The 25,722-nt window shown below is 36.7% G+C and overlaps 1 protein-coding gene across 1 annotated transcript in view; it reads left to right on the forward strand.

The window, feature by feature from the left end:
- The window catches only part of NUBPL (NUBP iron-sulfur cluster assembly factor, mitochondrial), a 223,000-nt gene that overhangs the window by 127,559 nt on the left and 69,719 nt on the right, over positions 1–25,722 (forward strand). The gene's annotated exons all lie outside the window — the stretch shown is intronic.

The following is a 25,722-nucleotide window of genomic DNA, read 5'->3' on the forward strand; positions in this document are numbered from 1 at the left end:
TTTCCTTATTGGAAGAACTCTTTCTCAAAATTCCGTGGACAAAATGCCTTTTTTGGGGAGTTAACTTTAAACAGAGCAAAGAATAATTTTATTTAAGTAAAAAATGAGTTTATTCAAGATTAGCAGAGGAAATACAATTCAGGACAAGCAAATTATAGTGAGCCATACCCATGTCCAAAGAGGCAATGGAAAGGTCAGCTTTTATTAGGTTTTAAGAGGAAATTGGAAGTAGTTGTTTGACCAAAGCTTTATTGGTGAAAAACAAGAGTTTGAGGTAGTGACAGTTTTTCTTTGGCTGCAATCAGTGGTTAGTGTGTTGTTGCTGTGGCAGGGAGGGATCCTCCTTCCTTAAAGGCAGGAGATAAAATTGTTGTTCAAAAACTATACTTCCTTGTTCAAATAATTCTAACTTCCTTCTTCCTGCTTGTTATGTAGTGGTACATGCACAGGAGCTCTTCCTTCAGAGCTTCCCAACTCCTTTTATTTTGTTTTATTTTATTATTTGTATTTTACGTGTTTATTTATTTTGAGAGAGAGAGAGAGCATGAGCAGGGAAAAGGCAGAGAGAGAGGGAGAGAATCCCAAGCAGACTCCGCTCTGTCAGCGCACAGCCTGACATGGAGCTCAATCCCACAAACCATGAGATCATGACCTGAGCTGAAACCAAGAGTCAGATGTTTAACTGACTGAACTACCCAGGTGCCCCCAGCTCTATTTTAAATAAGGTTTTCTTTATTTCTTTTCATAGGATTATGTGTTGGTCTTTGTTTTCCATTTTCTTCTGTTATTTATTTATTCAGGTTTTCTACTTCTTCTTGTGTCAATTTTATTAATTTTTCGTTTCTTAGGAAATGATCCGTTTCGTGTAGTTTGAAAATTTTATTGGTATGATGTTGTACTTAGTATTCTTTTATAATGTTAAAACATTCCTTCATAGCTGTTGTTAAATCCCTTTTCTTATTTCTAATGTTTTTCTTAATGAGACTTGTCAAAGTGTTATTTTGTTTTACTGGTCTTTTTTGGGGGAAAAAACTTCTGGTTTTATTGAATGAATTTACAGGTTATTTGTGCTTTATTTTATTGAAGTATAATTTATACATAATAAGATGTAAGGATAAGTGAAATCTTGGTGAGTTTTGGATATTGAGTATATCCAAGTATTCAACATCCAAAATTAGATAAAGAGCATTTATCTCCATTACAATGGGAACTTCCCTTGTGCGCCTTTGCAGTCATTTTTCCCTCCCCATCCTTAGAGACCATCATTTTCTGAATTTATAAAATCCATTACAATGGGAACTTCCCTTGTGCTCCTTTTCAGTCATTTTCCCCTCCCCATCCTTAGAGACCATCATTTTCTGAATTTTTAAAATCATACATTAGTTTTGTCTTTGCTCAGTATAAAAGTTGTGAGATTTATCAATGTATTAGCAATCTGCTTTTTTTATTGCTGAATAATATTTCATCTTATGAATGTTCCTCAACTTGTTTATTTACTGTCTTGTTGATGGAAAGCTGAATTGTGTCTTCCTCTTTTTTTTGTATGTGGTTATTATGAATGAAGCTGTTATTATAAACATTCCTGTACAAGTCTTTTTCATTTCTTTTGGGTTAATGCCTAGGGATAGGATGACTCAATTGTAGGATAGGTACACTTTTAACATCATAAAAATGACCTAAGAGTTCTCCAAAGTGGTTGTATCATTTTATACCCCCATTAGCAGTATGTGAGAATTCCATTTGCTTTACCTTCTTGTCAATATTTGGTGCTGTCATTCTTTTTTATTTTAGTCATTCTGTAAAGAGTGTAGTAGTGTCTTATTTTAAATTTCCATTTAATAGACTTTTAAAATATGTCCAAAATACCATTATTACATTGAAAATAATTAGCAAAAGCTCCTTACTATTGTCAAGCAACCAGTCTATATTTACATTTCCTCAGTAGTTTTATGAAGATTTTTAACATTTTGTTCAAGCCTGTACCCAAATAAATGCAATGCACCTGGCTCATATGTCTCTTAGGTCTTTTAAAATCTATACCAGGTTTCAGCCAGAGAAGTAGACCCATAGGATATATTTAAAAGTTTTTATTTAATATATTTACAAATGGCCCTTGAACCACATAGATTTGAATGGTGTGGGTCCACTTATATGTGGATTTTTTTTGGCAAATACAGTACAGTATTGAATTTATTTTCTCTCCCTTAAGATTTTAATAAAATTTTTTCTTTAGCTTTACTATAAGAACATAGTATATCAGTATAGAATACATTATACAATACATACATAATACAATATATTATGTTATTGGTAAGGCTTCTGAACATAGTAAGCTATTAGTTAAATCTGGGGAGATTCACAAATTATATGTGGAATTTGACTGTGCAGGAGAACAGACCCTTGCCCTTAACCTCCACATTGTCCAAGGGTCAACTGTGTGTATGTGTGTGGATGGATGGATGGATAGATAGATAGATAGATAGATATCTGTATGAATGTGTGCTAGGTAGGATCTGTTTTTGAATTCTTCATTTTTTTTTTTAAAGTTTATTTATTTTTGAGACAGAGAGAGACAGAGCATGAACGGGGGAGGGGCAGAGGGAGAGGGAGACACAGAATCGGAAGCAGGCTCCGGGCTCTGAGCCATCAGCTCAGAGCCCCATGCGGGGCTCGAACTCACTGACCACGAGATCGGGACCTGAGCTGAAGTCGGAGGCTTAACCGCCTGAGCCACCCAGGCGCCCCTGAATTCTTCATTTTTTATCTGCCTCACACCAATAGTATGTGTTCTTGACTACTGTGGTGTAAAGCTTCTGGATTTATTTTCTTTTTCTTCTTATTTTTCTTTTTCTTTTCCCCTCCCTTTCTTTCTTTCTTTCTTTCTTTTTCTTTCTTTCTTTCTTTCTTATGAAATTTATTGTCAAATTGGTTTCTGTACAACACCCAGTGCTCATCCCAACAGGTGCCCTCCTCAGTGCCGGTCACCCACTTTCCCCTCCCCCTATCCCCCATCAACCCTCAGTTTATTCTCAGTATTTAAGAGTCTCTTATGGTTTGCCTCCTTCCCTCTCTGTAACTTTTTTTCCCCCCTTCTCCTCCTCACTGGACTTCTGTTGAATTTCTCAGGATCCACATAAGAGTGAAAACATATGGTATCTTTCTTTCTCTGTATGGCTTATTTCCCTTAACATAACACTCTCCAGTTCCATCCATGTTGCTACAAATGGCCAGATTTCATTCTTTCTCATTGCCAAATGGTATTCCATTGTATATATAAACCACATCTTCTTTATCCATTTGTCAGTTGATGGACATTTAGGCTCTTTCCATAATTTGGCTATTGTTGAAAGTGCTGCTATAAACATTGGGGTACAAGTGACCCTATGCATCAGTACTCCTGTATCCTTTGAGTAAATTCCTAGCAGTGCTATTGCTGGGTCATAGGGCAGATCTATTTTTAATTTTTTGAGGAACCTCCACACTGTTTTCCAGAGTGGCTGCACCAGTTTGCATTCCCAACAACAGTGCAAGAGGGTTCCCATTTCTCCACATCCTTGCCAGCATCTATAGTCTCCTGATTTGTTCATTTTAGCCACTCTGACCAGAGTGAGGTGGTATCTCAGTGTGGTTTTGATTTGTATTTCCCTGATGAGGAGTGACATTGAGCATCTTTTCATGTTTCTGTTGGCCATCTGGATGTCTTCTTTGGAAAAGTGTCTATTCATGTCTTCTGCCCATTTCTTCACAGGATTCTTTGTTTTTCGGGTGTGGAGTTTGGTGAGTTCTTCATAGATTTTGGATACTAGCCCTTTATCCGATATGTCATTTGCAAATATCTTTTCCCATTCCATTGGCTGCCTTTTAGTTTTGTTGATTGTTTCCTTTGCAGTGCAGAAGCTTTTTATCTTGATGCGATCCCAATAGTTCATTTTTGCTTCTAATTCCCTTGCCTTTGGGGATGTGTCAAGTAAGAATTTGCTGCGGCTGAGGTCAGAGAGATTTTTTTCCTGCTTCTCCTCTAGGGTTTTGATGGTTTCTTGTCTTACAGTCAGATCCTTTATCCATTTTGAGTTTGTTTTTGTGAATGGTGTAAGAAAGTGGTCTAGTTTCATCCTTCTTCATGTTGCTGTCCAGTTCTCCCGGCACCATTTGTTAAAGAGACTGTCTTTTTTCCATTGGATAGTCTTTTCTGCTTTGTCAAAGATTAGTTGGCCATACATTTGTGGGTCTAATTCTGGGGTTTCTATTCTATCCCATTGGTCTATATGTCTGTTTTTGTGCCAATACCATACCATGCTGTCTTGATGATTACAGCTTTGTAGTAGAGGCTAAAGTCTGGGATTGTGATGCCTCCTGCTTTGGTCTTCTTCTTCAAAATTTGGCCATTCAGGGCCTTTTTTGGTTCCATACAAATTTTAGGATTGCTTGTTCTAGCTTCGGGAAGAATGCTGGTGCAATTTTGATTGGGATTGCATTGAATGTGTAGATAGCTTTGGGTAGTATTGACATTTTAACAATATTTATTCTCCCAATCCATGAGCATGGAATGTTTTTCCATTTCTTTGTATCTTCTTCAGTTTCCTTCATAAGCTTCCTATAGTTTTCAGCATACAGATATTTTACATCTTTGGTTAGGTTTATTCCTAGGTATTTCATGATTCTTGGTGCAGTTGTGAATGGGATCAGTTTATTTGTCTTTCTGTTGCTTCATTATTAGTTTATAAGAATACAAGTGATTTCTGTACATTAATTTTGTGTCCTGCGACTTTGCTGAATTCATATATCAGTTCTAGCAGACTTTTGGTGGAGAATATCGGGTTTTCCATGTATTGTATCATGTCATCTGCAAAAAGTGAAAGGTTGACTTCTTCTTTGCCACATATGATGCCTTTGATTTCCTTTTGTTGTCTGATTGCTGATGCTAGAACTTCCCAACAGTATGTTAAACAACAGCGGTGAGAGTGGACATCCCTGTCGTGTTCCTGATCTCAGGGGGAAAGCTCTCAGTTTTTCCCCATTGAGGATGATATTATCTGCGGGCTTTTCATAAATGGCTTTTATGATGTTTAAGTATGTTCCTTCTATTCCGACTTTCTTGAGGGTTTTTATTAAGAAAGGATGCTGAATTTTGTCAAATGCTTTTTCTGCATCGATTGACAGGATCATATGGTTCTTATCTTTTCTTTTATTAATGTGATGTATCACATTGATTGATTTGCAAATAAGAAGTTTATTTATTTTGAGAGGGAGGGACAGAAATAGAGAAGGGAGAGAGAATCTCAAGCAGGTTCTTCACTCTCAGCACAGAGCCCAATGTGGGGCTCGAACTCATGATCTGTGAGATCATGACCTTAGCTGAAATCAAGAGTGGGATTCTCAACTGACTGAGCCACCCAGGTGCCCCTGGATTTGTTTTCCTTTTAAAGATTGTTTTGGGAATTTTAGATCAGGTGCATTTCCATAGAAATTTTAGGATTAGCTTGTCAATTTGTTCAAAATGTTTGCCAGAATTTTTCTAGGGATTGTGTGAATCTGTACCTCAGTTTGGAGATAATTGCTATAGTAACGACATTGAGCCTTCTGACCTGTGAACATTATGTATCTTGCCATTTATTTAGGTTTTTAAAATATTTAGGGTTTTAAAAAATTTCTCTCACTAGTAATTTGGAGTTTAGTAAACTTGCATTTCTTTTGTTAGGCTTATTTTTAGTTATTATTTTGCTTTGTTTTAAATTTCATTTTGTGTATTAGTTTATAGAAACTATTGAATTTTATATATTGATCTTGTATCTTACTGCATTACTAAAATTATTTAATCTAGTAATTTTTATAGATTTCATTGAGTTTTCTGCATGTGTAATCATGTCATCTAGAAATAAAGAATCTTGATCAGAAAAGCATATTACTTCTTTATCTTTCATTTGTGTGATACATACCCGAAAGCATGCTTCACAAACTGCTACAAACTTCCCCATTGTTAGAAATTCAATATTTATGCCCCCCCCTTTTTTTTGTCATATTGCACTGAGATTTTCAGTACAATGTAGAATAAAAGTAGTGAGAATGGATTTCTTCAACTTGTTCCTGTTCTTTGGGAAAAAGCATTTCATATGTCACCATTAAGTATAATGTTAGCTGTACTTTTATAGATACTATCCATCTGCTTCAGATAGGTCTGCTCATACTTTGCTGACAGTTGTTATTAGTAATGAATATGAAATTTGTCTAATGCTTTTTCTGCATCTGTTGAAATGATCAAATAGTTTTTCTTCTTTATTCTGCTAATATGATAAACCATGTTGGTTTTCATAAATTAAACCAACCTTGTATTCCTAAGATTAAATCCTTCTTTGTCATGATATTTTTCATTTTTATATTTTGCTGGATTTCTTTTTCTAATGTCTTAAGGGTTTTCTATCAGTATTCATAAAGGATATTGGTCCATAATTTTCTGTTAAAATATATTTTTATAATGATTTATTGTGAAGGATAAATCTTCAGGTGTTTGGTTTTGTATACCATAAATTTCTTGTTTTAAATTACTTTCCTCTTCTATTTTCTCAAGGGTTATTGTTATTTTCTAAATTTTTAGTTGATTTTTTGTTGAATCTCATTATGAATCATAAATATACTATAATATTCCTCTGGCTATTGCCTTGGCTACCACATTTTATTTTATTTTTTTTAAATTTTTTTTTTCAACGTTTATTTATTTTTGGGACAGAGAGAGACAGAGCATGAACGGGGGAGGGGCAGAGAGAGAGGGAGACACAGAATCGGAAACAGGCTCCAGGCTCTGAGCCATCAGCCCAGAGCCCGACGCGGGGCTCGAACTCCCGGACCGCGAGATCGTGACCTGGCTGAAGTCGGACGCTTAACCGACTGCGCCACCCAGGCGCCCCGTACCACATTTTAAATAGATATTGCATATTTTTTATAATAAGGGATATGAAATGTTGCAGCAGGAAATACTGTGTACCTCAGTCACAGATAAGGTTCCAGATAATGGTTTTCTACATACTCAGGGTTTCTGGTAGCTTCCCATCTTCTGTGAATGCTGTCTTGTCTCTCTAGATCTGGCCATTGACTTCCAGATTATAGTCAAGAACACAAGTCAGGGATGATCTGATGACATAAAATTTTATGGTCTCTGCCAGCCAACACTTGGTTCAAGTTTCTCAACTTCACTATTGACATTTTAGACTGGATAATTTTTTGTTGGGAGGAGAAGGGTGCCATCTTGGGTACTGGAAGATATTTAGTAGAATATCTGACATAACATCCATTAAATGTCCATAGCAGCCCCATTTGTGTTAATTAAAATTTTCTCTAGACATTACCAATGTCTTGCAGCAGGGATGAGGTCAAAATTGTACCTGGTTTAGAACTACTACTCAGGTCAATTTCTTTGTGTCATTTTGTTATTTTTGTAGAGCTAGTAGCTTTCCATGCAAATGAATATATATTAGGCAAAGGCCGCTATTTCAATCCATAGGGATATTATGGATTATGTACTGTCACTTCTACTTTGTTTGTTTTCACAACTGGTATCTGACCCAGGGACTAAAAACATTTGAATATATGGTTCAAATAGCAGAAGACTCTGGGAGAACAGTACCTCTCTATTCTGTGACTGTCATTTAGATGTCTCTTACTAATTCTTTTAACTGAGAAGCATAACTGCTTTTCTGATTTTAAAAATCAGGGTAGATATACATTCATAATCTTGGACAGTCAGACAAAGAACATCACTTATTTATATTTCACTTGTGTGATGAATATCTGAAGCCTGCTCTACAAACCACTGTAGTGGCACATAAAACCTCCTCTCAATAATAAATGGTAGCACCATTACAATAGCTGTATATTTCAGAGTGAGTATATATAACTCAAATCTTCCCAGCCTTTCCCCATTGTTAGAAATTGATTGTTTTTGTTTACCTTCCCCATTTATAAGTATTTATATGAAAAATATTTTCTGTGTATTGCAGGAAAGTTTTTAAATATATATATGCATGTACAAAGCTATATTCCTTCTGAAAAGTGGCAGCTGTTTGTGATGTTGCTTTTCCCTTCAGATTAAAAAAATTTTTTTTAATATTTATTTTATTTTTGAGAGAGAGAGAGGCAGAGTGTGAGTAGGGGAGGAGCAGAGAGAGAGGGAGATACAGAATCCTTAGCAGGCTCCAGACTCTAAGCTCTCGGCACAGAGCCCAACATGGGGCTCGAACCCATGAACTATGAGATCATGACCTGAGCTGAGGTCAGATGCTGAACTAACTGAGCCACCCAGGTGCTTCCCTTCGGATTTTTTTAACACTTGTTTTTGCCCTTTTCCACCTACCTGACTTTAAAATTATCATTTTAAAACTACTTAATAGTGAAGTGTGTAAGGTGCACTTGTCTTTATGTATTATACACACCTGCATAACTGCTACCCAAATCAAGATCTAGAACACTTTTATTATCCAGGGCATTCCCTCTTGTGCCTTCCCAGTCAGTGCTTACTTCAGAGGTAACTAGTATATGATTGACTGATTGATATTTATTTCTACATACATACATGTATGTTCATTTTTCATTAAATGACAAATAGAATTGTATATATTTAAAGTGTACAGGGGTGTCTGGGTGGCTCAGTTGGTTAAGTGTCCACCTCTTGATTTCAGCTCAGGTCATGATCTCAGGCTTGTGAGATGGGAATCCCAAGTTGGGCTCCATGCTCGGTGTGGAACCTGCTTGAGATTCTCTTCCCCTTCTGTCTCTTTCTCCCCTACTTGTGTTTTCTCTCTTAGAAAAAACAAAACAGGGGCGCCTGGGTGGCTTGGTCGGTTAAGCATCCGACTTCGGCCTAGGTCATGATCTCACGGGCCAGGAGTTCGAGCCCCGCGTCGGGCTCTGTGCTGACAGCTCAGAGCCTGGAGCCTGTTTCAGATTCTGTGTCTCCCTCTCTCTGCCCCTCCCCTGTTCATGCTCTGTCTCTCAAAGAGACAAAAAACAAACGAGAAATAACAAGTGTTGGCAACGATGTGGAGAAAAGGCAATGCTTTTTCACTGTTGGTGGGAATATAAATTGGTGATCCACTGTAGAAAACAGTATGAATTTCCTCAAAAATGAAAAATAGAAATGCCATAGTATTCAGTGATTCCACTATGGGGTATTTATCCAAAGAAAATAAAACATTAATTTGAAAGATACATGCATATTCATGTTTAGTGTAGCATTATTTACAATAGCCAGGATATGAAAGCAATATCTTGAGCAAATATGAGCAGTATGGCATGAAATCTTGCTAATTATGACAAACATGGATGGACTTAGAGGGTATTATTCTAAGTCAAATAAGTCAGGCAGAGAATGACAGATACCATATAATTTGACTTAAATCTAAAATCCAAAAAGCAACACACAAACAACCAAACACTCATAAATACAGAGAACAAACTGGTGGTTGTCAGAGGAGAGATGGGTAGGAGGATAGGCAAAATAAAGGGGATTAATAGGTACAAACTAACAGTTATAAAATAAATTTAAAAGTCTTGAGGATGAAATGTATAGCATAGGGAATATAGTCAATAGTATTGTAATAATGTACGGTGACTACAAATAATTGCAGTGAGCATTGAGTAAGGTATAGAATTAATTGCAGTGAGCATTGAGTAAGGTATAGAATTATTGAATCAATATGTTGTACACCTAAAACGAATATAACATTGTATGTGAATTATACTTCGATAATAAAAAAATTAAAAACATGAAAAAAATTTTAAAGTTTTTATTATGCAGTTCTTTACCTACGTGGTTAAATTTATTCCTAAGTATTTTATTTTTCTTAGTTTTTGGTGCTGTTGTAAAGGGAACTGTTTTCTTTTTTTTTTTTTTTTTTTTTAAAGATTTTTTTTTTTAATTTTTTTTTTCCAACGTTTATTTATTTTTGGGACAGAGAGAGACAGAGCATGAACGGGGGAGGGGCAGAGAGAGAGGGAGACACAGAATCGGAAACAGGCTCCAGGCTCTGAGCCATCAGCCCAGAGCCCGACGCGGGGCTCGAACTCCCGGACCGCAAGATCGTGACCTGGCTGAAGTCGGACGCTTAACCGACTGCGCCACCCAGGCGCCCCAAGAGAACTGTTTTCTTAATGTTTCTTTCTAATAGTTTGTTGTTCATGTGTATATACGCAACTGATTTTTTTTGTATTCTGTAACTTTATTGAATTCATATATTGGTTCTTACAGTTTTTGGTGGAGTCTTCAGGGTTTTCTATATGTGACATCATGTCATCTGCAAAAAGACAGTTTTACTTCTTACTTAACAAATTGGATGCCTTTTTTTTTTTTTTTCTTGTCTAATTGCTCTTTCTAGGTCTTCCAGTACTATATTGAATAAAAGTGACAGGAATGGGCATTTTTGCCTCATTCCTTATCTTAGTGGAAAAGTTTCAACTTTTTGCTGTTGAGTATAATGTTACCTGTGGGCTTATATGCTGTGGTCTATATTATGTTCTGGTATGTTTCTTCTATATCCTGTTCACTGAAAATTTTTACCATGAATTGATGTTGACATTTGTTAAATCCTTTTTTTTTTTTTTGCATCTCTTAAGATGATCATGATTTTTATCCTTCATTTTATTAATGTGGTGTATCAAATTGATTGGTTTGCATCTTGAATCATCCTTGCATCTTAAGAGTAAATCTCACTTGATCATTGTGCATGATACTTTTAATATACTGTTGAATTTAGTTTGCTAATATTTTGTTTTGCATCTACATTCATCAGGGATATTTGCCTTTAATTTTCTTTTTTTGTCTTGTCTTTGTCTGGTTTTGGTATCATGATAAGTTTAGATAATTTTGGAATTATTTCCTCATCTTTTATTTTTTGGAGGAGTTTGAGAAGTATTGGTAATAACTTTGTTAAATGTTGGTAGACATCACCAGTGAAGCCATCTAGTCCTGGACTTTTCTTTGTTGGGAGAGATTTAATTACTGATTCAATCTTCTTATTAGTAATTGGTCTGCTCAGATTTTTCTTTTCTTCATGATTCAATCTTGGTATGTTTCTAAGAATTTATTCATTTCTTCTAGTTTATCTAATTGGTATATAATTATTCATGGTAGTTCCTTACAATCCTTATTATATTTGTGTTATCAGTTGTAATATCTCCTTCATTTCTGATTTTGTTTGAGTCCTTTCTTTTTTTCTTAGCCAGTTCTATTTATCTGTTCAAACAACTAGCTCCTAGTTTCATTAATCTTTTCTCTTGTCTTTATAGTCTCTATTTCATTTATTTCTGCTCTGATACTTGTTATTTCTTTCTAGTATCTTCGGGCTTTGATTTTCCTTCTTTTTATAATTTCTTGAGATGTAAAGTTAGGTTGTTTGAAAACTTTCTTTTTTCTTAATTTAATCTTTTATTACTATAAATTTCCTTCTTAGAACTGCTTTTCCTGAGCCCATCAGTTTTGGTATGTTTGTTTCCATTTTCATTTTTTTTTTTTTCAAAACATTTTTATGTTCCCTTTTAATTTCTTTGACCCATTGGTTCAGTAGCACATTGTTTATTTTCCATGTATTTGTGAATTTTCCAGTTTTCCTTTTATAACTGATTTGTAGTTTCATTCCATAGGGGTTGGAAAAGATACTTGATATGATGTCAGTCTTTGTAAGTTTATGAAGTCTTGTTTGGTGCTCTAACATAGGATTTGTCCTGGAGAATGTTCCATGTAGTCTAGAGTAAAAAGTGTATTCTACTGCTTTTAGGTAGTATATTCTGTATATATCAGGTTTATTGGGTTTAATGTGTAGGTTAAGTCCAGTGTTTCCTTAACATCTTCTGTCTATCCATTGTTGAAAGTGAGATATTGATTTTTTTTTTAGTATTGTATTGCTATTTCTCTCCTTAGATCTGTTAATATTTGGTTTATATATTTAGCTGTTTCATTGTTGGATGTGTGAATATTTACAGTTGTTATAACCTTGATGAATTGACCCCTTTATCATTGTATAATGACCATCTGTCATTATACCTTTTGTTACGGTTTTTTGGGTTAAAGTTTCTTTTGTCTGATGTAAATATACCTACCACTGCTTTCTTCTGGTTTCTGTTTGCACTTCCTCATTGCTTGTCTCTGTCTTTGCATGTCCTGAAAGCTAAAGTGAGTCTCTTGTCAGCAACATATAGTTGGGTCTTGTTTTTTAATCTATTCAATTACTCTTTGTCTTTTGATTGGAGAATTTAGCCCATTTACATTTAACTAATTATTGATAGATGTGTACATATTGTCATTTTGTTAATTGTTTGCTGACTGTTTTGTAATTCCTTTATCTCTTCTCTTGCTCTCTTCCTTTGTGATTCGATGATTATAATGTTATTCTTAGATTCCTTTCTTACCTTTTGTGTATTTAGGTTTTGCTTTGTGGCTACCATGAGGTTTACATAAAAAAATGTTATAATTTTATTTTAATTTTTATTTACCTTGAAAGAGAGAATGCATGTGCATGTGCATGTGCATGTGCATGAGTGGAGAAGGGCAGAGAGAGAGAGAGAGAGCAAGCAGGCTCCACACTGTCAGCTCAGAGCCTGATGAGGGGCTCAAACTTATGAATCATGAGATCATGAACAGAGCCAAAATCAAGAGTTGAGCACTTAACTGACTGTGCCACCCAGGTGCCTGTATGTTATAATTTTATTTTAAGCAGATAACAACTTAACTTTAAATATGTCCGAAAGCTGTATGTTCTTACATCCTACCCCACTTTTTATGTTTTTGATGTCACAATTTACATTTTTTATTGTGTATCCATTAGCAGGTTGTTGTTGTTATAGTTACTTTTCAATTCTTTCATGGCTTAACTTTTATACTAGAGCTATAAGTGATTTACCCACCACTATCATGATGTTAAATACAGAGTAGTCTGTATTTAACTATATATTTACTTTTATGAGTGAAATTTATACTTTTATATTTTTTCATGTTATTAATCATCTTTTTGTTTCAGCTTGAAGAGCTCCCTTATAATATATTATAAGGCTGATCTAGTAGTGATAAACTCCTTCAGCTTTTGTTCGTCTGAAAAACTATTTCATATCTGAAGGACAGCTTTGCCAGATAGAGTATCCTTGGTCAGCATTTTATTTCTTTACTACTTTGAATATATCATCCCTCTCCTTTCTGGGGAATAAAGTTTTGTCTGAAATACTTAGTAGTCTCCTGGGGGTTCCCTTGTATGTAATAAGTTACTTTTCTTTAGATGCCTTTAAGCTTCTCTCTTTAACTTTTGACAAATTAATCATTAATACTTTGGTCTGGGTCTCTTTGGATTCTTTTTTGGTACTCTTTGAGGTTCCTGGATCTGAATGTCTATTTTTCCAGGTTAGGGAAGTTTTAGCCATTATTTCTTTGAATAAGCTTTCTGCCTCATTCTCTCTCTTTTCCTGGAATCCCTGTAATGCATATATCGGCCATTTTATGGTATCTTATAAGTCACTTAACCTGTCTTTATTTTTTCATTCTTTTTTCTTTTTGCTCCTCTGATTGAATGAATTCTACTGTCCTGTCTTCAAATTTGATTTAGTCTTCTGTTGAAACCATGTATTAAGTTTTTTAGTTCAGTTATTGTATTGTACAGGTCTGTGACTTGTGTTTAGTACTTTGATATTTTCTATCTCTTTTTTAAAATTCTTGAGGAGGGCCCAACCTGGTGGAGAAGTAGGGGGATCCGTACTTCCTGTGTCTCTCAAATAAAGAAGGGTTGAATCCAAAGGACTTTGAACCCAAGAGTCTGGGAGAAAAAAAACTGAGTCTACCAGAGAGACACCCGGACAACCTGATGGGCCATAGGTGGGTGATTGCGAACTGGGGGAGATAAAGTGGGCCACACCAAGTGGAGGGATCCCCTTCTGCAGAGAGACAAAGGGAAGGGCAAGAGAGGCTGGGGAAGCATAGGACTGAATCTGGACAAGAGAAAAACCTCGGACCAGGACAGAGAGGGATCCCATCTCTAACTGTGGGGCTTTCTCCGGACTGGGGCTGGCTTCCTGGTTCGTGCACCTAGGGTGGGGGGGGTAGCTAGCCACCCTCCGGCTGGGTGGCTAGGTCAGGGGTGTAGTCCGCAGTAGGAGAAAGCAGTCCTCTCCCTGAAGTGCTGCGGGATAGGACAAAACCCGCTGGGACCACACATCAGGCGGCATGGAGAGGTGCTTCCCCAGTTACGCACTGAGTGGGAGTTTGAATCCCAGCCAAGCGCAGGGGCTGGGGAGTCATTGGAGAGAGACAGACTGCCTTGTCTGTGCCTGTGGCACAGTGAGGACAGCTTGAATGGAGTTATTTGGGACACCAGGTCATGGAGAAGAGACTGGGGCTTGCCATTTTTCTCCCCACCACCACCAAGGCGGGGCCTCAGGGATTGGCCCATGGGGTCCACAGAGGAGGCGGGACCGCCTACACCAAACTGGGTAACAGTGTACTGGAGCAGGATAGACGCTGAGGAACAGACGGCCCCCTCCTCCAGATCATTGCTGCCACATTGCCTGGATTAATTCTCGGACAATTCTTATTATTTAGATATATTCTTCCTTCCTTTTATCCTTCTTATCTCTTCCTCCTCTAGGCTGGTTACTCTGGTTGTTGGTTTGTTTAAGCAGACATATTTAATCCATTCTTTTGATACATGTTCTACACCTCCTTCTTTACTTTCCTTTCTCTCTCTCTCTGGATTAATCAAAGCATATAGCTTCTCTGTCTGGGTAACTTTATCTTTGTTTCTTTTTCCCTGCCTCCTTCTTTATTTTCCTTTCTCTCTCTTTGGATTAAGCTATTTAGTCTCTCTGCCTGGTCAATGTTTATTTTTTCTTTTTCCCTGCCCCTGTCATTTCTCTCTTTGTATGAGCTCTTCCATCAGCACCGCCTCCATGTTATTCTTTACTTGTAGCTGGTGTTTCTGGGGTTTTGTTTTTGGATTGTTTTTGTTTGTTTTTGTATATTTGTTTGATTTGTTTGTGTATTTGCATGCTTTGTTTCTTGTTTGTTTGTTTGTTTGTTTTCCTTTCCAGGGATACTTCAAGGAACAAGTCAAAGCACACCTGATGGGGGGGTCCAAAACATCCCTACGAGTAAGGAAATAAAATAACCCGAGTCACAACAACAGAGCAAGTAACATTCTCCAAAAAACACCTCCTAAAGGTCCAGGCCCTAGACAGTGTATGACCCCCCTTTAATATAGCAGTGCTTGCAGGTGCGGGGCACATAATGAGCTTTTAAGACTCATAAGGGACAGAAAACTAGCCAAAATGATGAAATGAAAGAATTCTCCTCAAAAGAAATTCCAGGAAAAAGTGACAGAAAAGAATTGATCAAAACAGATATAAGCAATATAACTGAATAAGAATTTAGAATAATAGTCATAAGATTAATTGCTGGGCTTGAAAAGGGCATAGAAGACAACAGAGAATCTACTGCTGTAGAGATGAGGGAACTAAAAAATAGTCATGATGAATTAAAAAATGCTAAAAATGAGATGCAAAATAAAATGGAGGCAGCGACAGTGCAGATTGAAGAGGCAGAGGGGAGAATAGGTGAATTAGAAGATAAAATTATGAAAAAAGAGGAAGCTGAGAAAAAGATAAAAAAATCCAGGATCACAAGGGGAGAATTGGAGAACTAAGTGACTTAATGAAACAGAACAATATCCATATAATAGGAGTTCCAGAAGAAGAAGAGAGAGAAAAGGGCTGAAGATGTACTTGAACCAATCATAGCTGAGAACTTCCCCAATCTGGGGAAGGAAACAGACATTGAAATCCAAGAGGCACAGAGAACTCCCTTCAGATGTAACCAGAATCAATCTTCTGCACGACATATTATAATGAAACTGGCAAAATACAAGGATAAAGAGAGAATTCTGAAAGCACCTAGGGATAAACAGGCCCTAACTTACAAAGATAGACACATGGTGGTAATAGCAGACCCATCTACTGAAACTGGGCAGGCCAGAAAGGAATGGCAGGAAATCTTCAATGTGATGAACAGAAAAAAATATGCAGCCCAGAATCCTTTATCCAACAACTCTGTCATTCAGAATAGAAGGAGAGATTAAGGTTTTCCCAAACAAACAAAAACTGAAGGAATTCATCACCACTAAATCAGCCCTGCAAGAGATGCTAAGGGGGACTTTGTGAGTGAAATGTTGCAAGGACCACAAAGTACCAGAGACATCACTACAAGCATGAAACCTACAGACATCACAGTGACTCTAAACCCATATCTTTCAATAACACTGAATGTAAATGGACTAAATGTTCCAACCAAAAGACATAGGGTATCAGAATGGATAAAAAAAAAAAACAAGACCCATCTATTTGCTGTCTACAAGAGACTCAGTTTAGATCTGAGGACATCTTCAGGTTGAAAGTGAGGGGATAGAGAACTATCTATCATGCTGTTTGAAGTCAAAAGAAAGCTAGAGTAGCCATGCTTCTATCAGACAATGTAGACTTTAAATTAAAGGCTGTAACAAGAGATGAAGAAGGGCATTATATAATAATTATAGGATCTATCCATCAGGAAGAGCTAACAATTATGAATTTCTATGCACCAAATTCAGGAGCCCCCAAATATATAAAACAATCACAAACATAAGCAATATTATTGGTAAGAATGTGGTAAATGCAGGGGACTTTAATACTCCACTTACAACAGTGGATAGCTCATCTAGACAGAAAATCAATAAAGAAACAGTGGCCCTGAATGACACTGGACCATCTGACACTTGACAGATATATTTAGAACTCTACCTCCTAAAGCAGAAGAATATACTTTCTTCTCAAGTGCACATGGAACATTCTCCAAGATAGATCACATACTGGGTCACAAAACAACCCTCAATAAATATAAAAGAATTGAGATCATCCCATGCACACTTTCAGATCACAATGCTCTGAAAATTGAAGTCAACCACAGTAAAAAGTCTGGAAAACCTATAAAAACGTGGAGGTTAAAGAATATCCTACTAAAGAATGAATGGGTCCACCAGGCAATTAGAGAAGAAATTAAAAAATATATGGAAACAAATGAAAATGAAAACACAACATCCAAACCCTTTGGGATGCAGCAAACGCAGTCCTAAGAGGAAAATACATTGCAGTCCAGGCCTATCTCAAGAAATAAGAAAAATCCCAAATACGAAATGTAACAGCACGCCTAAAGGAACTAGAAGCAGAACAGCAAAGACACCCCAAGCCCAGCAGAAGAAGAGAAATAATAAAGATCAGAGAAGAAATAAACAATATAGAATCCAAAGACAAAACAAAAAACAAAAAACCCCAACAAAACAAAAAAAACCAAAACAGTAGAACAGATCAATGAAACTGAGTTGGTTTTTTGAAAAAAATAAACAAAATTGATAAACCTCTATCCAGACTTCTCAAAAAGAAAAGAGAGAGGACCCAAATAGATAAAATCATGAATGAGAATGGATTTATTACAACCAACCCCTCAGAAATACAAGCAATTATCAGGGAATACTGTGAAAAATTATATGCCAACACTGGACAACTTGGAGAATGGACAAATTCCTAAACACTGACACACTACTAAAACTCAAAAGGGAAGAAATAGAAAATTTGAACAGACCCATAACTAGTGAAGAAATTGAATTGGTTATCAAAAATCTCCCAACAAAGAAGAGTCCAGGACCAGATGGCTTTCCTGGGGAATTCTACCAGACTATTAAAGCAGAGTTAGTATCTATCCTTCTCAAGCTGTTCCAAAAAATAGAAATGGAAGGAAAACTTCCAGACTCATTCTATGAAGCCAGTATTACTTTGATTCCCAAACCAGACAGAGATCCAACAAAAAATGAAACTGCAGGCCAATATACCTGATGAATATGGATGCAAAAGTTCTCAACAAGATCCTAGCAAATCGAATTCAACAGCATGTAAAAAGAATTATTCACCATGATCTAGTGGGATTCATTCCTGGCTGCAGGGCTGGCTCAATATTTGCAAATCAATCAATGTGATACATCACATTAATAAAAGAAAAGAACCATATGATCCTGTCAATTGGTGCAGTAAAAGCATTTGATAAAATACAGCATCCTTTCTTAATAAAAACCCTCAAGAATGTTGGGAGAGAAGAAACATACTTAAACATCATAAAAGCCATTTCTGAAAAGCCCACAGTTGATATCATCCTCAATTAGGAAAAACTGAGAGCTTTCCACCTAATATGAGGAACACAACAGGGATGTCCACTCTCACTGCTCTTGTTTAACATAGTGTTGGAAATTCTAGCATTGGCAATCAGACAACAAAATGAAATCAAAGGCATCAAAATTGGCAAAGAAGAAGTCAAACTTTCACTTTTCTCAAATGACATGATGTTCTACATGGAAAACCCCAAAGGACTCCGCCAAAGGTCTGCTAAACTGATACATGAATTCAACAAGTCATAGGGTACAAAATTAATGTATAGATATCAGTTGCATTTCTATACACCAATAATGAATCAACAGAAAGAGAAGTCAAGAAATTGATCCCATAAAATGCCAAGGAATAAACCAAGAACCATAAAATACCTAAGAATAAACCTAACCAAAGATGTAAAAGATCTGTATGCTGAAAACTATGGAAAGCTTATGAAGGAAATTGAAGAAGACACAAAGAAATGGAAAAACATTCCATGCTCATGGATTGGAAGAATAAATATTGTTAAAATGTCAGTACTGCCCAAAGCAATCTACACGTTCAATGCAATCCCAATCAAAATTGCTTTCTTTGCAAAGCTAGAACAAACAATCCTAAAATTTGTATGGAACCACGAAAGACCCCGAATAGCCAAAGAGATACTGAGGAAGAAAACCAAAGTGGGAGGCATCACAATCCCAGACTTTAGCTTGTACTACAAAGCTGTAATCATCAAAACGGTATGGCATTGGCACAAAAACAGACACAGAGACCAATGGTATAGAATAGAGACTCCAGAATTGGACCCACAAATGTAGGCCAACTAATCTTTCACAAAGCAGGAAACAGTATCCAATGGAAAAAAGACAGTCTCTTTAACAAATGGTGCTGGGAAAACTGGACGGCAACATGCAGAAGAATGAAACTAGACCACTTTCTTACACCATTCACAAAAATAAACTCAAAATGGATGAAGGACCTAAATGTGAGACAGGAAACCATCAAAACCCTAGGGGAGAAACAGGAAACAACCTCTCTAACCTCAGCCGCAGCAATTTCTTACTCGACACGTCTCCAAAGGCAAGGGAATTAGAAGCAAAAAAGAACTATTGGGACCTCATCAAGATAAAAAGTTTCTGCACTGCAAAGGAAACAATCAACAAAACTAAAAGGCAGCCAACGGAATGGGAAAAGATATTTGCAAATGACATACTGGATAAAGGGCTAGTATCCAAAATCTATAAAGAACTCACCAAACTCCACACCCGAAAAACAAACAATCCAGTGAAGAAATGGGCAGAAGACATGAATGGACACTTTTCCAAAGAAGACATCCAGATGGCCAACAGAAACATGAAAAGATGCTCAATGTCACTCCTCATCAGGGAAATACAAATCAAAACCACACTGAGATACCACCTCACTCTGGTCAGAGTGGCTAAAATGAACAAATCAGGAGACTATAGATGCTGGCAAGGATGTGGAGAAATGGGAACCCTCTTGCTCTGTTGGTGGGAATGCAAACTGGTGCAGCCACTCTGGAAAACAGTGTGGAGGTTCCTCAAAAAAATTAAAAATAGATCTGCCCTATGACCCAGCAATAGCACTGCTAGGAATTTATCCAAAGATACAGGAGTGCTGATTCATAGGGGCACATGTATCCCAATGTTTATAGCAGCACTTTCAACAATAGCCAAATTATGGAAAGAGCCTAAATATACATCAACTGATGAATGGATAAAGAAGATGTGGTTTATATATACAATAGAGTTCTACTTGGCAATGAGAAACAGTGAAATCATGCCATTTGCAGCAACGTGCATGGAACTGGAGGGTATTATGCTAAGTGAAATAAATCAGTCAGAGAAAGACAGATATCTTATGTTTTCACTGATATGTGGATCTTGAGAATGTTAACAGAATACCATGGGGGAGGGGAAGGTGGAAAAAGTTACAAACAGAGAGGGAAGGAGGCAAACCATAAGAGACTCTTAAATACAGAGAACAAACTGAGGGTTGATGGGGGTGGGGGAGAGGGAAAAGTGGGTGATGGGTGATGGGCATTGAGGAGGGCACTTGTTGGGATTAGCACTGCATGTTGTATGGAAGCCAATTTGACAACAAATTATGTTAAATAAATAAACAAAATTCTTTGTATTTTCATGCATTGCTCTCCTGACCATTGTGAGCATCTTTATGATCATTCTTTTTAATTATCTTTGGGTGAATCACTTTTCTTTGTTTTTTTATGATCATTTTCTGGAGATTTGTCTTGTTTTTTTGTTTGGAAGTTATTCCCATTTTTCATTTTCTTTGACTCTTTTTGTTGGTTTCTGCACATTAGATAAAATGGCCACATCTCCCAGTTTTGACAGATTGGTCTTGTGTAGGTGATGAACCTTGTCAGTAAGCCCTGGCCTAAACTCCTGGTTTCATTTCAAATGTTTGTGACTGTCCAAACTGCCATTTTTGTTTTTAGTGGTTCCCAATTGTTTAGGTTGTGCCGAGACCCTCCCCCAGGGGAGGATCACACTCAGTACTGAATGGAAGCTGATTAGAAGCAAGACCTTCAGGCAATAGCTGGGAAAGCATGTAGTTAAACCCCTTCCAAGGAGAAGCTGAGAGATAGGCATTTCTGCTTCATCCCTCCTTGCTGCATCTGTGCATATAGCTGTACAGTATGTTGGGGGTAATTCTGAACCTGTTGAGACTGTTTATTCACTATAAGGAGCACCCCTGTGAGAGTTGTGAAATGCAAGCCTTGTTAGCTATCAGAAGTAGGTAGTTTGAGATCCTCTCCCTTACGTGGCAGCCATAAAAACTGGGGCATCTTTAGAAGCTCCTTCCAGAGAGGTGCTGGCAACTTGATTTTACTGTTAATTGAGGCAGAGGGAAAAGTCAGGGTAAGTACGCATTGGCTCTCTCTCTCTTTCTGAGTAAGATCTCAGCCAGCCCCTAGATCTGTGCTAATTAGTAGCTGGACCCGAGGCAGCAACTTACAAAGTATGCAGCCAGACCCTTTCCAGTGAAAGATCGGGAGATGGGTGTTTTTGCCTCTTCCCTCCACACCGCTCCTGGGGGCAGGAGTGGGGGAAAGCTGCTGCAAGTGCTCATGTGCCTGCCTGTAAGAACTGGACTGGTTCTTTGTTATGGCCCTGTGTGACATGTGAATTCAAGTTCCACTGGTTATCAGAGTCAGGCAGTCTAGGGGCCCAATTCTTAAGTAGCAACTGCAAAAGCTTGGGTGCTAGATGTGAAGTCCACTTAGCTCTTCAGGGAGAAGTTGGAAGTTGGGAGTTCTTTCTTAGTTGCATGGCACTGTGTTGTTGGGTGGGGGGTGTAGGTAGAGTTTATGGTGAGAGTGTATCTCAGCCTTTTCTACCTTTTGCTGTGTAGGTATTTCTCATTCACCTGATGTACATGAATCGCCCGGCTGCTTTCTGGATTTCACTTAAGATTGCTTTGTGTGTTGCTATACACTTGGTGTGTCTATGAGAGGTGGGAAGTCCAGGACCTCCATTGTTGCCATTTCTGTCCCTTGGTTTCTTTGTTCTTTTTTGTTGCTATATAGTATTCCAAACATGTCCTTTCTCTTTGCTGTTTGGGATGTTTATACTTTGGGGCTATTTTGAGTAATGCTGCTATAAACATTCTTGTGCATGCTTTATGGCATACAGATGCATTATTTCAGTTTTGGTATATTTCTAGAAGTGAGATTGCTGGATTTTGGAGTGAATGTATGTTAAATTTTAGTTTTTTTCTGCCAAGTAGTTTTATAGAGTGGTTGTTCCAACTTAATCTCCAACCATTAATATAGGGGAGCTGTATTAATACTACTCTGTCTTTGCACTTCTGCTGGGTATGTTGTGGTATCTTACTGTGGTTTTAATACTAATTTTCCCATTGAATAATGCTTATTGGCTTTTTGGATCTCTTTTTTTATGAAGTGTCTATTCGTGTTTTCTGTCTTTAAAAATTTTTTTTTCTTATTTATAGGAATTCATTATATGTTTTGCATGATCCCTTTTCAGATGAATTGCAATTATCTTCTCAATCTGTGGCTTGTATCTTTACTTTTTTAGTGGTGACTTTTGATATAAAATGTTTTGATAAAGTTTAGTTTATCAATTTTTTTTCATGTAGATTTATGTGCATTATTTAAGAAATCTTTCCTAGCCTACTCACAAAAATATTCCCCTGTATTTTCTTCTAGAAGCTTGTTTTCAGCTTTCACATTTAGGCCTATGATTCCTCTCAAATTAATGTTTAAAATGGTGTGAAATAAGGGTAAAGGTTAATTATATTTTCATATGAATATCTAGTTGTTCCAATACTTAATTATAGTGGCACCTCAGATGTAAATCAAGTGACCATATGTGTTATCACTACCCTAATATTTGACAGTAATCTCCATGAGCATCCTACTTTTATATCTTTTTATTAGGATATGTTGAGGACTATAATAATTAAAATTTTCTGGTCATGCTAGTTGAACTTAATAGTTAAATTACTTCTTTTTTCTTTCTAGAAAAGAGTATGTGCAGTTTTAACCCATAACCTTCCATTTCTGACTTTTTTGTTTCATTTATTTATTTTTTCTTTGAAATTGGTCTTGATTTTTCATTTTTCATTTTCATTTTTCTCACTTTTTACTTAAATAAAAGTTAGGGTTCACTGCTGGCCTATCATTTTGCATGATTACCTTTATATTTAAATACAGCACTTGACCATATTTCGTTCTTTCTCATTGCCATATAGTACTCCATTGTGTATATAAACCACAATTTCTTTATCCATTCATCAGTTGATGGACATTTAGGCTCTTTCCATACTTTGGCTATTGTTGAGAGTGCTGCTATGAACATTGGGGTACAAGTGCCCCTATGCATCAGTACTCCTGTATCCCTTGGGTGGATTCCTAGCAGTGCTATTGCTGGGTCATAGGGTAAAAACTGAGAACAAACTGAGGGTTGATGGGGGGTGGGAGGGAGGGGCGGGTGGGTGATGGGTATTGAGGAGGGCACCTTTTGGGATGAGCACTGGGTGTTGTATGGAAACCAATTTGTCAATAAACTTCATATAAAAAAAAATAAATAAATACAGCACTTGAGATTTTGAGTGCTTTTATGTTTTCAGTACCAACTTTAAAAGTAACTGTCACTACTTATGTCATAACTCACATATTCTGAACAAGGTATTTGATATGGTTAGTTTCACATACATTACTGTGATTTGTTTTACCTACAGGCTGTGTATATCACAAAAGTGTTGGGAGCTGTTACTCAGGAAAAAATTAAATTGAAAATCAAATTATTTAGAGAGCTAAGAGATGACCAGTTACAGTTTTTTTCATCAGATGCTACAACCTTATAGAAGTGTGATAAATGATTTTGTCATGTGAGCTTTGCTTTCTTATAGACTAAATTTTGTGAGTTTGATTCTCAGATTCAGATGATTGGGATGGGCCCTCAGCAGTTCCTTGTATTCCCCGTCCTGTTTTTTACTTTATATTATGTTATTTGGTATGCTCCCAGGTACTTTGAGGAATAGATTTAAATATCTCTCTATGTATTTTCTTTCTGCCAAGAAGGTAATGATAACCTGGACAGTCCAAGGCAAGAGTGTGTTACCTAATGTCTGAGGAGAGAAATTACCTTCAAATTTTAATATTTTTGGTACTACTTAAACCATTTGTTAGTTGATTAGTTGGTTAGGAGTAAGGTATTTTATTTCCTGTGTGAAGAAATGTCTCAAATTGAATTGAGCTTTCCAGTTTCTCTCTTTGGATTTTTTTGTAGTGATTTATGAATAGATATTCTTCAGAATTGTGTTTTGTTGTGTAGATATCCATTCTTGGTCTCATAAAGTAAAATTTCAGGAAGAAAGTAGAGGACTATTCTCTTATATAATATGTGGTCATTTATGTTCATTTTCAAAAATTTGGAGGTTAGGCAAAGAATATTTCTATGGAGCTGATAAGTTAACAAGATTGGATAGACATACATAGTTTTTGAAAATAATAAGTTAGTAAATTAGTTTAGGGAAAGGGATGCACAAGAGTGTGTGTATATGTGTATGTGAATACTTTTTTGAATTGGTTTCTAAAATATGCCATATTTATACAAAAGAAATTGGAGGCAACCAAAATAAAAGCATGAAAACAAACAGCAAACACCAAGCACAAGACAAAAGATAAGTCTGGAGAAATGTAGAGAAAGGGGATGAGAAAACCGTATCAAAATATTAAAAGAATAGACGTGGGATCCTTATTTACTCTGAATTCTCAAACTCCAGGAATATTGTTAGGATTTGCCTAATTCTCTACTGGCATTATGAAACCAATGTTCTTTAACCATTGAATAAAGAAATCCCACTTCTCTTTCAAAGATCATGCCATGGGATCATCCACTTCCTACCTGTGTCTTTCCTATTATCTGTTAGCTATATATTTATTAAGATCTATGAAGATCTCAAACTTGACTGTCTATAAATCACCTGGAGTTTTTATTAAAACTGATTCAGTAGGTCTTGGATGTTACCTTATATTCTTCATTCTTAACAAGTTCCTAGATGATATCATTGGACCACATGGTAACTACCACCAAAGATTTAGACCAGAGTCCTCATACTGATCAAGAGCTTTGGCATTTGGCTTATAATCTTTCCACATTGACTTATGCCATCATCCTGGGTCATCTCTTTTAATTCTTTCATTTCAACTTCTATAAATTTTATTTTGACTCCATTCTCTTTCAGCAGTCCTTCCCTATAGTCTTTTGTTACCATTAGAACTTTCCTACCTTTAAATATTGTATTTCAGTGCTTTACTTTGAGTTTACCCTTCCAGCTTTCTTACTCCCTTACTTACTTAATGGACCTTGCTCTCTGTTGAATCTCATGAAGACCTTTAAATTTTGACATCTTTACTTTCTCTGAGTTCGTCAGTTCCTTCTTTGCTGACCTGAAGTTTGTTGTCACCCTTTAGATGATTTTCTCCTTGTCTTTCAGTTGTCCATCCCTGCATCAGAATTGCAGTTCACTTTCTCCATTTCCATGGTCAGGTTGCTGAATATACCTGAAGGAAAAAACATGTTGTCCAGATTGCTGCCATTTTGTATCTATGGTACTCATTCTCATCTGGGCTCTTAATGCTGTTCTTTTTTTTTTTTTTTTTTTTTACTTTTTTTAAGATTTTAAGTAATCTCTTTGCCCAATGTGGGGTTCGAGCCCACATTCCTGAGATCAAGAGTCACATGCTCCACTGACTGAGCCAGCCAGGCACCCACAGTGCTGCTCTTTTCTAATCTTTTCTAATCCAAAGGCTTTGTTTTGCTTGGGCCTATAAATTTTAGAGAGAAAACACCTCAAGGAACTTGGAAAGAATTTTTTTGTGAGTCCATATAGAAATAAGGATAAGATTTCCTGAACGTAGAAACTCTTGTTTGGTGTGTCACAGTAGTTAACAAATGCAAGAACCCAGACTCCACAAGTGCCTCTGTGATACTATTCCTTAGGGTGTCCAGAGTATCAAGA

This window comes from Lynx rufus, unplaced genomic scaffold, assembly GCF_022079265.1.
Source record: "Lynx rufus isolate CCGP_SWC_20201006 ecotype Redwood Valley unplaced genomic scaffold, mLynRuf1.p SCAF_13, whole genome shotgun sequence".
In the NCBI taxonomy this organism is placed as follows: Eukaryota; Metazoa; Chordata; class Mammalia; order Carnivora; family Felidae; genus Lynx; species Lynx rufus.